Raw genomic sequence first — 13440 nt, 5'->3', positions numbered from 1 at the left:
ATGGGTGCTTTTTGCCATTTTAAAACCAGTGTCGATGTTCTCCATTTTGAGGAGTGCTTCGAAGGAGTACATCTTGAGATTTAGACTTCTAGTATTGAGCAGCATGACCCTCAGATTGCATTTATTTATAGCTGTTATGGTGGTAATTTGGTCTGGGGAACACCGCCTAAAAAGCACTATAGGGGTGGCAAGAGCCTTAGCCAGTACCCGGAAACCCAGGGGTGACAGATGCAGGCCATCTCTGGCAAAGCATCAAAGTGTGTCAATCATGTCATCCCAAGCAAACAGATACTGGATCCCCTTAGAATGACCACAGAAACTTAGCCAATTGTTGAAGTCAATAATTTTTTGTTTGTACTGTGGTATCATTCTGGATGATGGTAGGATACTGCTCAGGGCTAGGGTCATACCTCCCTGGGCCACATAATCCAAGAGCTCCACCATGTCTCCCTTCATGTAGTCCAGGAGGTGCTTCTCAGGTCATTCACACCCACATGGACAATGACAGAGTTACTTGTACTTGTTGTGGAGTGACCTGAGTGCATGTGTTATGTGTCGGATTCTGGCACCTCATAGAGAGTTGACTGTTACCTTCTCCTTATTTAATCTAGTGAGTGGAACATCTGTGTGCTTCACTATTGAGTCACCTATGATTAGTGTATTGGGCAAGGTGTTTAGACTTAGGGGCTCAGGTTGAGGGGCACACTGTGCAGGCGAGCTATGCGTCCTGTGGTTTGTGCTCTGTTGTGGTGGTTGAGTGCATTTCTGTCTTGGAGGTCTCTGCTGTTTGGGTACATTTTAATTGAGAGCCTCCACAAATGTGGGTGTGTGGTTTGTGTTTTATGTGAGAGCTGTGATGGTGGGTGTTCAGGAGGGCTATGTGTTCCATGTGGTGTGGTGCCGTGTTGATCTTTAGCTTCCAATTTGGTGATATAAGTGCATCTCACACAAGCCTGAGTGTTGGGAGGTAAGAGGAGAGGGTTGCCTGTCTACATGAGGCAGCTGCTACACTGCCTCATTATGCCCAAGTACACCAGGTTAATAGGAGAAAGCACAGGGAACTGCCCTTTAATCATGCCAAGAGGGGTGGTTGTACCTACTAAGTACTGGAGCTATTTCCTTTAAGAATGGCTAGTGCTGATGGCACTTAGGTGTGCTACAGTAATTGCTACAAAAACCTGTTGAAGTGCAAAATGATTAAGCTATTTGAAGTGCAAGAGAGAGAGAAAGAACTAACAAGATCTAAGGGAAAAAACTGAAGAGCAGACTTTCTGGCACCAAAATAGTTTACCTCAGTTCAGTGTTGCTGCGTGAAGCTTAAACAAGTGAAACCCATGCAAATGTGTGCTTTTAAACCAAAAAGTTGAAAGGGATGGAAAAAACTGCCCAAATGGCCAATAAACTACAATTTCTGGTCCAGAAACCACTCCTCTTGTGGTAGACAAGCTAGCTAGTGCTTACCACTACCACTGATAAGCTAGAAGGCTTCCCTCCAACACAGAAAGGCTTGGGAGGCTCAGAAGCTTACAAACAGTCCTGGATACAGCAAATCTATAACTGGACTAGACTAGTTATAGGAAAGGCAGGAAACAAGCTTAGAACTTTTTCTTTGTTTGTTTTTTTTTTTACAGAAAAGCAGTTAAAACAGTAGTAAATTCAATTCAAATGCAGCGCAAACTAGCACCCTTGAGTGTGTAGCAATATTAAAGCAAATACAGTTTAAATAAATGCAATTACATTAAAAACAACTAAAAACAAGTGCAGAAAGCAGTAAATTAGGAAAAATCAAGCAAATACAGTTTAAATAAATGCAATTAAATTAAAAAATGACTAAAAGCAGAAAACGGTAAATTAGGGAAAAAATCAAAATGGCAGCACTTAGAGTATCAGAAAACAATGCAGCAAATATATAAATAATTCAGTCAAGCAAAAATTAAGACAGTGCAGAACTCTGAACAGTTAAAAAGTGCTAAAAATACATTTATCAACTCTATATTTCCAGATTGTTTGAGAAGCACACTCAGTCAGAACAAAAGGAGATTATACCAGTGGTATGCATGACTTTATGGAGAGAAGGTTTTATTAAAGGTTTGTCCACAAGAGTGTAGACCACAAGAACATTCTTAAATGTAAAGTAACTTGCCTGAAGCAGAAGTGCTAAGACCAAAGCTTAAAATGCTTAGAATAACAGATACATTTAATTAGACTACTAACAAATAGTATTAAATGCAGCAGAATAAAAGCACTCAAACACTTAAGAGCACACATAAAAATTAGGTTATAAAGTATGAAGAACACAGTTACAGTAAAAGCAGAAGAATAAAGGGTATTTTTTTAAAGTGGAGAGGGAGGAAACAGAAGTGTTCAACGTCAAAGAAGCAAGGGGGTAGTCCTGTCCAAATAATCTCACTGCACTGTGTTGAGTGATCAAATGAGATTAGACTGGGAGCAGTGACCAAGATCAGATTTACAGCAGGGGCATGCAAATCCAAAGCCACCAAGTTTAAGACTACAAGAACACTTGTGAGGGAGGGTGGAAAAAAACAGTGCAGACAAGAACAAAGGACAGAAGCAACAGAGCAAATATATAAATAATAAAACAAATATATAAATACAGCACAGTGCAAAATGAGTTGCAAAAAGTGTACTTAGTTTGGAATATCAGATGGGATAAGATTCCAACTCTGCTCACAGTCAGGATAATTTAGTTTTCTGCTATATCAGGTCTGCACAAATTCGCAGAAATACAGTTTGTAATGGAAGTGCAACACAGAAAATACACCTCAGGCAATGACTAACAGCTAAGCTGGGCTGGCTCAACAACCCCCACCTGAAACCAACTTCTGAGCTACCCTGAGAAACAAAGTGCAGACAACAAAAGACAGAAACAATACAGCAAATATATAAATACAGCACAGTGCAAACTAAGTTGCAAAAAGTGTACTTGTCCTGGTCCACTTCAATAAACACATCACACCGAATGACATTTGATGATCTTTATTAAACTTCCATAACATAAATTGATAACCAATATTTATTAAATACAGATGAACATAGTATTGTTGATTTTACTCATAGCATAAACATCCATGTAATGTTAATCAAGGCAATATGACCTTATTCATCCGGACCCCTCACTTTACTTATGAAGCACCGTCCATTTTACTTCATATCCCATTTGAATTACACATCCAACCAATTAACTCAGAACAGCGTGACCTTACTCATCCTGACTCAATAAGCAGCGTCCATACCTCTACTCACTTACTTTACTTATGAAGCAGCATCCAACTCACTTAATATACCATTTATTGAATTACACCTCCAACCAAATAAGAAGCATCCTTACTTCCATTTGCTTATTTATTAAGCAGCCTCCAACTGCTCACTTTCCTTTCCCAACTCATTGAAATGAATATCCAAACACCAGTGGGGGAACAGAAGAGGGCAAGCCTGTCCCTCTTCTCTGCCCACCAGCCTGACCAGGCTGTTCCCCCTCCCTCATACTGAAATTTATCAGACCTAACCACCCATAAAAGAAGGACTAAGCCAAACATCTTTCGGTGTTCTAAATCTACCCTAAACCAAACTGGATCTCTATGATCAACCGAACACCGTCATATAAATACCCAAAGACACCAGTTGACTCAATGGTTAAAATAATCCAATGATCCTTCTCCAATACCATAATAATCTTAATTTTGTATAACTTCTGTACCTTAATTAATTCTCCTGTACCCTAACTATCAGTAATATCCTACTGAGTCCCAGAGCCTTATATGCCAAAATCAACTCAAAAACATTACCTAATGCCACATGAAACCATACAAGGGCATTTACCACCGACCTGCCTAACTGTAACCCTATTTCTCACCCAATATGTAATAACCAAAATTAAAATTTCCTTCCAAAAGTCCCACTATGCAATATAAGAAAAACTACAATAACCCACCCCAACATAATTCCATTTCCTTAGACCACTGAGTGATGCACACTCTGCACTCCCCTGTCTAGGACATCATTGCACACTACTCTAGCGAGTGGAACCTCTACCGTAAGAACCTCCATCACCTTTGAGCCTGCATCCTTCAGTTCACTGACCAGTGCCAATGCTACTCTTCTCACCTTTAACATCTGCTTCCTTCAGACCACTGACTGCTGCCATTCTGCTCTTTCCACACCTGTAAAAAAAAAAAAAAAAAGAAGAAGAAAAATGTAAATTCAGTATACAAATACCAAAACGTCTTACTTACAGACCCCCACTGAAGCACTATTTCCTTCCTGCCTGTTGAAAGCAATTTACCTAAATCTGAAATATACATCCAACTTAATGATGTAGTGTAAATCTCAATAAGTGTACTGCTGGACAATTATACTGCCATGGTCCGACGTATGTTAGTAGACTACCATCTTAACATTTGGTCTACATTAAATATGCTGCCAACTAGGCAAAAGGATCCACTCCAGTAACACAAAATGTCTTTACGAATTAACTTATTATCTAACGATGAGCAACACATTTAGTGCTCTGACTTGGGTACTTGTGTTTAATTCAAGAAATACTTTTAGATTATGAAATTATAATTTTCATTGTCCCTCAACTAATGTTTTGCTGACCTGGACTAAATTAATTATTTTAGCCCCTGAAAACTGTAATCCACTTCCCATGCAAACCTCAGTATCCTCCACCGTTTGCATCATACTTCTAGATGCACATCACCTCTGAACCTTCCCATGGCATCACCTGTACAAATTGAACACTTCTGTAACTTATGCATACCCGTCTAGTGTTCTTTTATGTCGAGGAACAATCCTCATTTGTGCCATAAAAGTTCATGTTAGTCGATGTTCCATATTTAAAAGTCTGTCGCACATTGGGTCAATTTACTGATCTCGACAGTGAATAGTACTGAATCATATTATTCCCTTAATCGGCCCATGAAAGAAGTATAAATAAATTCTTCAGCCCCAACTATTTTATAGTGGTAGTATGCCTGAGGTTCTTGGTTTTAAACTGAATTTTAAGAGTCACAGCAAACACAATAACTATTACACATATAATATTATGTAAACTTAAAATCTCAGTGATCACTCATATTACACACATACTGTCAGCAACATTTAATCATCTGGGTGAGAGCTTTCACATGAGGCTACAAGTTCCATCTGTGTTATTTGGTTGTTGAGATATTTAAAAAAAAATGTGAAAGTTGTATCTATATAAAATAGATATCATAAAACAGTTTATATGAATTGACCCCCACTGAACGGATCAAATTTTAATGCAGTTGAGTTTACTACTGTGCAAGTTTAAGGTGAAATCACTTCAAAACCTTGTTCCTAGCATGGTTTGAGGAATATTAATGCAAATATGAACAAGCAATATCTGACACCTAGTGACATCAGTAGGAGTCAACTGCAGATGCATCCCAGTCTGGGCACTCAGTAGCAGTGTCAAACTAGTAAAAGTAGCAGCAGAGGTGAGAGGTACGCAATCACTTTATGTCTATTTGGTTGGGCCCTGCCTCCCGCAAAGCTTGCCACTTCATCACTATTACACTCCAACCAAATAGACATAAATTGATCGCGTATCTCTCACCTCCGCTGCTACTTTTACTAGCGTCCATTACCTCTTACAGCAAAACATCTGGACAAAGCCATAAATAAGAGTGGGGCAATGGCCCAAAACTTTTTTTAACCTTTTCTCTAACCTCTCTCCATTTCTTCTTTTCCCACTCATTTTAACTATTGCTATTCAAACGTATAAGTAATCAAACCAGTTACATTAACATGAATTTCAATGCCTATACCTATCAATGCCTTACCCACAGAATACCAAGCACAAACAATGTACAAGTTTGCTGCTACAAATGTTGTACTTATACCTATTAAATGCCTTACCCATGGAATCAGGCACAAACAATGTAATGTTGCCTTTCCCCCCCCACACACACACCTGTCTTCCCCTTTCCATCCTTCAGTGCTTCTGACAGATTAGCAGGGCCAGAACCATTTCAGCCTTAGTCAGGAACAGCCAAGAGAAAGCATGTCTGCAACGCAGTTTAAGGTTGAGCTACAGCACCTCACCATGCCTACTGCACATGGCAGTGTCAATAGGATGAGTCACAAAAAGAAGGGTGTGAAAGATACCACAAACCGGTTTAGCAAAGCAAGGAGTAGGCTATGATATACATATATATATATATATATATATATATATATATATATAGAGAGAGAGAGAGAGAGAGAGCTTCCCCCTACCTCCCATGTTAATCCCCCCAAATCTCCCTCCCCTTTTATAACTGCTGCCAAAGCTTCTTCCTCCTTTCCCCCAGCAAAGACAGCACAACATTCCCAACCATTAACCATACTTGTGCAGCCAGCATCCATTACTATACCATCTCACAACCCGCAAACACATCCCAAACATCTTAACCACACCAAAAGACAACACACTCCTCCAATACAAAGGTCCTACTCCATGCAACTAAATTGTCGCCCCACCAACCCACAACTTCCTAACCAGAATAGATCAAGTTGTGCAGTCAAAAGTTAGTCTAACCAGCCCCTTTTCAAATTATGAGCACACCATTAAGTCATTCGAGTTCACCTCCACCCTTTCACCGCCAAACCTCTTCCAGGCCCCCGGCTGTCAGAGCTTCTCCTAGGCTCTCCTGTAATTCCCTCAATGCATCCAAATTGGCCCTGCCTCCCACAAAACTTGCCACTTCATTACTATTACACTCCAACCAAAATAGACATAAAGTGATCACGTACCTCTCAACTTTTTAATGCCAGAAATCTGGACAAAGCCTTATTTTCCTCTTTTCTTTTACTAGCCGCCTGAAAGGGAGCATACGTAGCCCTCAAAGTTAACACCACGAAAGAGCCTAACAGACTAAGGCACTGCATCACACGACCGCCACACCACACCTACACCAAAGGGATGCCAAGCCTGCCTCACAACACTCACCGAGACTCCCACACGCATCAGCAAAGAATTGAAAGCTTTAGAACAAAACCAGAGAGACACAGAACCCAGAAATAGGAGTCATGTTGAAACATTCCCTTATAATAGTATACCTGCAGCAAAACTTTTACCTAGTTGCATACTACACATGTGATTATGAACTAAATCTATTCTCCGGGGAATGTCCTGAAACAGGAGGACACCCCCAACCATACCTCTCAACTGTCCCTGACTTCAGGAATGTCCCTGATTCTGACTTTTTTTTTTGTCCCTGTTCATTCCCTCCTAGCAGTGGTGCTTTGGACAAAAGGTGGTGTCTCAAACTTAATAACAACAATTATTAAAAGTTACAGACTTGTTTACTTTAGGAAATGTATATTAATTCACACTGTCTCATTCCATTAATGCTTCAAGCCAACAGAACTATTATTTTAAAATCTCCCTGATTTTCTGGATTTATCCCTGATTCTGTTGAGATTATCAACCCCCCCCCCCCCCAACTGTAGCACTGTGAATCTAATCTTGCTGACTGCCCCAAATCGATACCATAAGCTCTATGTGGAACGAACCAATCAATTCAAAGTCTAAACTTTCTAAACACTTCAGAGACCAGTACTCACACCACTTACTTAAAGGAAAACTCCACCTTAGAACTCAAAAAACATTTTTTTCATTGTATCATTGTTTTTGAGCTATTTTAAAGCCTCAAAATCATTCCAATTGCTTCTTTTAAAATTTTAATGTGTTTCTTTCAAAATGGTAGATGAAGAGGCCTGCCTTGGTAACGTGATCTTATTCTCTTGCTTTCCTTCCTTCTTCCCAGAATACATTTCAAGTCCTCTTTATATGACTCATGCCAGACATAAGGAAGTGGTGCTGTTTTCTCATGCCATTAAAATATAATGGCAGGACTGTGAAGCACTGTCATCTAAACACACCTTCTGTAAAAGAGCTGCTTCTCTGTTTACCTAACTGAGCCTCATTTATCTGTCTGCCAGAGCTTGTTCTATGCTATAAATAGCTGTTAGCCACTTGCAGCAAAAGAAAGTAGATAAAAACAGTTTTTGTAAGAGGAGTCTTTTGTGGTCCTAACTAACTTGATAAACCCTCCCCCATACTCTCATGCTGAGGTGTGAAAACTCTCACTGCAGTAAATAATCCTTGCTGTACATTTACAAGTGACAAGTAGTAGGACTCTAAACTTAGTCTGTCTGCTACTTCACAATGCCTTCAGTGGGAGGATTTTTCTCTCTCATGAATGATGCAGACTTAAATCTGCTTTACTAGTTCCTCAGTTATTTATGTCATGTTCCCACTCCTTTTTTTTTTCTATTTCATATTTATTTATACTTTGGTAACCAGGAAAGTGAACTGGTCCCAGGACCCTTTTCAGCCACAACATAAGCTACACTGGCAAAGATAATAACAGTTATTAAATGCACTTATCAATACAAAGAAAAAAATACTGACAGAAAGACATAGGTTCATAGGGTCATAGGTTTATACTAGGCTATCTGCTCTAAGGCATTTATAAGCCTAGTCCAAATTTTTGTGGCTTATGCCACCCCTTATATGAAAAAATACTGTGCCCATTAGTTTGTTGTGCCTCTGTCCAGCAGTGACACAGAGATGATTCCCGGGGTAAACCTACGATCTCCCATCCACAGGTGAAGATTTCTCTTGAACAGAGCCAGCGAGGTGCTCTGCCTCACATGGACCGGGATTTTATTCCACAGCATAGGGAGTCTCTGAGTGATAAATCTATCCCTCCAGCATGTCCTATTTATATCCATGCTAAGGTTTAAGTTGCTTGCTCTAGTGGTTTTGGTGGATTTGGATTTTTTTGAGGTGGAGCATGTCCATTAATTCCGGGTTGGACATGGCCTTGTATGTCAGGCACATGTCACCTCTGAGCAGACGGTATGCAACTGAATAGAGCTGGAGTTTCTTCAATCTGGCAGCATATGACAGATTTTGGAGTCCCTTTATCCTTTTGGTGAGGAACTTTTGGGGTCTCTCCAATTTCTGCAGATGTCGGGTGAGATACATCCCGAATGGGGCATTGTACTCGATCATTGGTCTGATAAGTGAAGAGTACAGGGGAACAATGACCTCACTAGATCTGGATGTGAATCCCTTCATGATCAGGTGGGCAATGTAGAAGGTCTTTCTAACCACTTTAGCAACGTGAGTGTCAAAAGAAAGGCCACTGTCAACCTGGGTCCCCAGGTCCCTGATAACCTCTTCTGTGCTTAGTGGATTGCCACCTATATGGTAGCTTGGGGTTACCTTGTTTTTCCCAAAGTGTATGGCTATACATTTTTTGGTGTTTAACTTCAGGCCATGGCTCTGGCACCACCTATCTGTTTCCGTGAGTCCCTTCTGAAGGATATCCGTGTCCGATGCACTTTCCACTATGGCCAGTTTGCAGTGTCAGCAAACTTTGTCAGCCAAAGTCCTCCCATGTTGGCCTGTACTTCTGAGAAGTAGATGCGAACAATAGGGACCAAGGACCGAGCCCTGTGCGGACGACTTGTGACCGGCTTGGAGTCTGACATAGCGCCAGCAACTCTAACCCTGTGGGTTCTGTCCTTAAGCCAGTTTGCAACCCATCTTGTGACATATGGGTTTACATTTAAGCTGGTAAGTTTTTCTACAATACCAGTGGGGTATTGTGTAAAGCTTTGCAAGGTCAAGGTAGGCTGTATGGACTGCCTTTCCCTCATCAATGGCCTTGGTGACTGCTTCGAAGAAGTCGACCAAGTTCAAAAGGCATGATCTGCCCTTGAACCAAACTGGGTCGGGTCCAATGTCTGCAAGTCCCCTATATCTTTGTTTATGAGCTCCATTATGATCCTCTCCATAGCTTTGCAGACTAGACTTGTTAAGCTTATGGGGCAGTAATTACCAGGGTCCGTAGAGGCACCGCCTTTGTGGAGTGGGACCACAGTTGCCGTACATTGACCAAGATTGCATGTGGAACACATAGCCAATGTTCGACAGTGAACAAGTAAATCATTAAGCAACATTTACTAGAATGTATACATTAATAATGCTTAACTATACTATGTTGTTTATTATAAATAATTAATTGTATGCACACACACACACACACACACACACACACACACACACACACACACACAGTGTGTGTGTGTGTGTGTGTCAATAATATGTGTTCTGTAAATGTGCATATGCATATACATAAGTGTGTGTGTGTGTGTGTGTGTGTGTGTGTGTGTGTGTGTGTGTGTGTGTGTGTGTGTGTGTGTGTGTGTGTGTGTGTGTCTGTGCATTTAAACACAGTTAAGTACTTCTGATTTCCTTTTCTAATGTTCTTAATGCAAGGGCACATAGTAAATGTACGTTAAAGTAAATTCAGCTTTATATTATGGTTGGTCTCTGACAATGCAAGGACTGACTCAAAGTCAGTGGGAATCTCTTACAATGGATCTGCATGTATCAGATATGCATCCCCTCTGGAAGGATGTCACACAAAGCATAAAAGACCTTTTTTTATGAATATCAGTGCACCTAGTTGATAGGGTTGCCACCTGACTTTCTTTCTGCAGTTCTGGCCTGTGTGTGTGTGTGTGTGTGTGTGGGGGGGGGCTTGAAAATGATAAATGCATTTATACTTTACAAGAAAAAATATTTACTGACTGTTCTCTAAATGTCACAGTAATCTTTGCTACTACTATTAAGTTATCTTAACACAAACTATTATAAATAACATTTAAAGCTTAGAATTTCAATACCGTGTTGTTGTTTATCTAAATTTGTCGGAAGAGTTGACAATTGCCTTTAAACCCGTGACTGATCGAATTGCTTTGTTTTGCTATGAAAGAGGACTGTTAAGTTCTCCTCCCCTCTGTAATAAAAACAGTGGAAACAATTCTACAGGTTTCTGTCTTTTTTTATATCAGCTGCTGTGTTCCTGACATTAGCATGATTAATTACCTATCTAAGATTGGCAGTAGTACCTGACAGGGTAAACTACAGATTTAACTGTTTCTGATATGTCATGCAGGTGGAGACAAATTTCTCTGCAAAGTATGCGAGAAGTTGAGTTAAAGAAAGAAAGCAGGTGGGCTTTCCCTTCCTGTGACTCAAATGCAAAGAAATAAATGTTTTCAAAACTGCAAGCAGGTTTCTGGTACATACAGCGGTGGTGGTGCTGCGGTAGCATTGTCGTCTCACAGCAAGACGTTGTGCCGTTCGATTCTCAGCTAGAGCGTCTTCTGTGTGGAGACATGCGTGAATGGGCGTACCTTCGTTGAAGGTTGTCCGTCAGGGCTGGCAAACCCGGCACGTAAAAAATCTACTGCCAATCATTAGCGGACCGGAGTTCCGGTGTGGTGACCCCTAACCGGGAAAAGCCGAAAGACACAAACAAACAGAATGCTGCAACCATATTATAGGCAGAAAAGAAACCTAACGATTGAGTTAAACTGTATGAGAGGGTGGAGTTTTCCTTTAAAAGTAACAAAGGCATGCCTCTCGACCTCTTAATCAGAAACCTGTCCAACTCCACCAACAACCATTAGACAAAAGGTTAGAGAATAGTAGACTAGCTACAACAAGTCTTGCATGAACAGTACTAAGCAGTACACTTCCCCCTCCTCCCCACTCAACAGTGTCATTCAGATTTGTGTTCCATTGGAAATGAAACAGTGAAATGTCTTGAGAATTCTCCAGCACAATTACAGTACAATCAGTAGCTGCTTAAGGGAGTAACTGTCTTTGCAGGTCACTCTGAGCCTAGCTGCTTTCCTTAGTGGACAACCCTGCCCTTTGCGTCTGTTAAACTAAACACTTTAACCTATTATTTCAACCTCTAATAGATATTTAAAAGGACATCTGGACAAATCTGTAACTAGTGGGAAAATGGGGCCTACAAATAGTGACCCCATTTCAATATCACTGGTATGAATTCCTTAGAGGTATCAACTTCGGGTCTCTGATATTTGTGAATGTTTCTGACTTCTGCCCTCACAAGCTGCCAATAATTGCTCAGAAAACTCCAAATAAGAAAGGAACAAAATTTAATGCAAACACTCGGACATGCCATGAACATTTAAAGGACTTTTTTTTTTTTTATGTACTAATACTGCATTAGCATGTATATTAACTGACAGAAGTGCAATCATTCCCACTAATGTAATCCAGAGGAATGACTCTACTCTGTTAACACCGTAGCCATCAACAGTTAGGCACACCATGTGCATGCTCCACCTCAGGCCATCACTTGTACACACACCCAAAGCCCATGAAAAGAAATCCAACCTTGAATGGCAGAAATAGTCCTTCAACTATAATCGCTCATGCAGTGGAACTGCTGCAAGCAAAACCTTCCTATTCCTCATACAGCAAGGCGCCCCTGAAGTATTGTACTTATTGTAACTTGCAAAACAGCACAGCTGCACTTGACTGGAAAATATGTAGGACTGCACTCACCAAAGGCATTAATACCACCCACTACAACTACCTCACCGCTATCATCACTAACAAGGCAGGCTGCCATAAACAATCCTAACAACCCACGACAACTATGCAGAGGCAATTGCTCATGAAAAAGGCCATTAATCACAAAATGACAACCATAGCTCATGCCTCTTAGCGCAAAATCTGGACAATGCTACCACATATTCCTCAAATAATGGGGGACAGCACAAAGCCTCACCTTAGGGACAAATTTAAAACTGGCTGACACCCTAAAAGCCGAAAAGGAAACATTTCGCCACCATGCATAACCCAGTCCTCCCTGATTTGACACAGAATCCAGCAACCACACCACCTCAAGTAAAAGACAATGGAAAAAAATGTTTTTTTCTTATATAGATCACCTGTCTCCTACAACCAAAACCCACCAACAACCCGAGGTCTACCTGTGCCACAGGAATACCTACAGGTCATCTCAGACGTATGCTTGCTTTAGCAAGTCCGTGCCAAAATGTGATTCCTTACCTAGCTACACTTGCCTAAACCCCTTAATCCCCTCCCTACCCTTACCTCATTTCCACCTAATCATCCCTCCTTCTGTTTAACCTTTTCACACCCCCGTTAAATCTCACTTATACATTTATCTAATCCCCCTTCTGAAGATGTTCCCGGACAAATTGGTTTGTAGCCAAGTCTCATTTATCAGTTTGAAATATCAGATGGGAAAAGATTCCAACTCTGCTCACAGTCAGGTGAATTTAGTTCTCTGCTATATCAGCTCTGCACTAATTCATAGAAATCCAATTTGTAATGGAAGTACAACACAGAAAATACACCTCAGGCAATGACTAACAGCTAAGATGGGCTGACTCAACAACCCCCACCTGAAACTAGCTTCTGAGCTACCCCGAGAAACAAAGTACAGACAACAACAAAAGACAGAAACAATACAGCAAATATATAAATAATAAAGCAAATATATAAATACAGCACAGTGCAAACTGAGTTGCAAAAAGTGTACTTATCAG

This window comes from Protopterus annectens, chromosome 7.part0 (genome assembly GCF_019279795.1).
Source record: "Protopterus annectens isolate FY-2018-M chromosome 7.part0, PAN1.0, whole genome shotgun sequence".
In the NCBI taxonomy this organism is placed as follows: domain Eukaryota; kingdom Metazoa; phylum Chordata; order Ceratodontiformes; family Protopteridae; genus Protopterus; species Protopterus annectens.
This window is presented reverse-complemented; position numbering follows the sequence as displayed.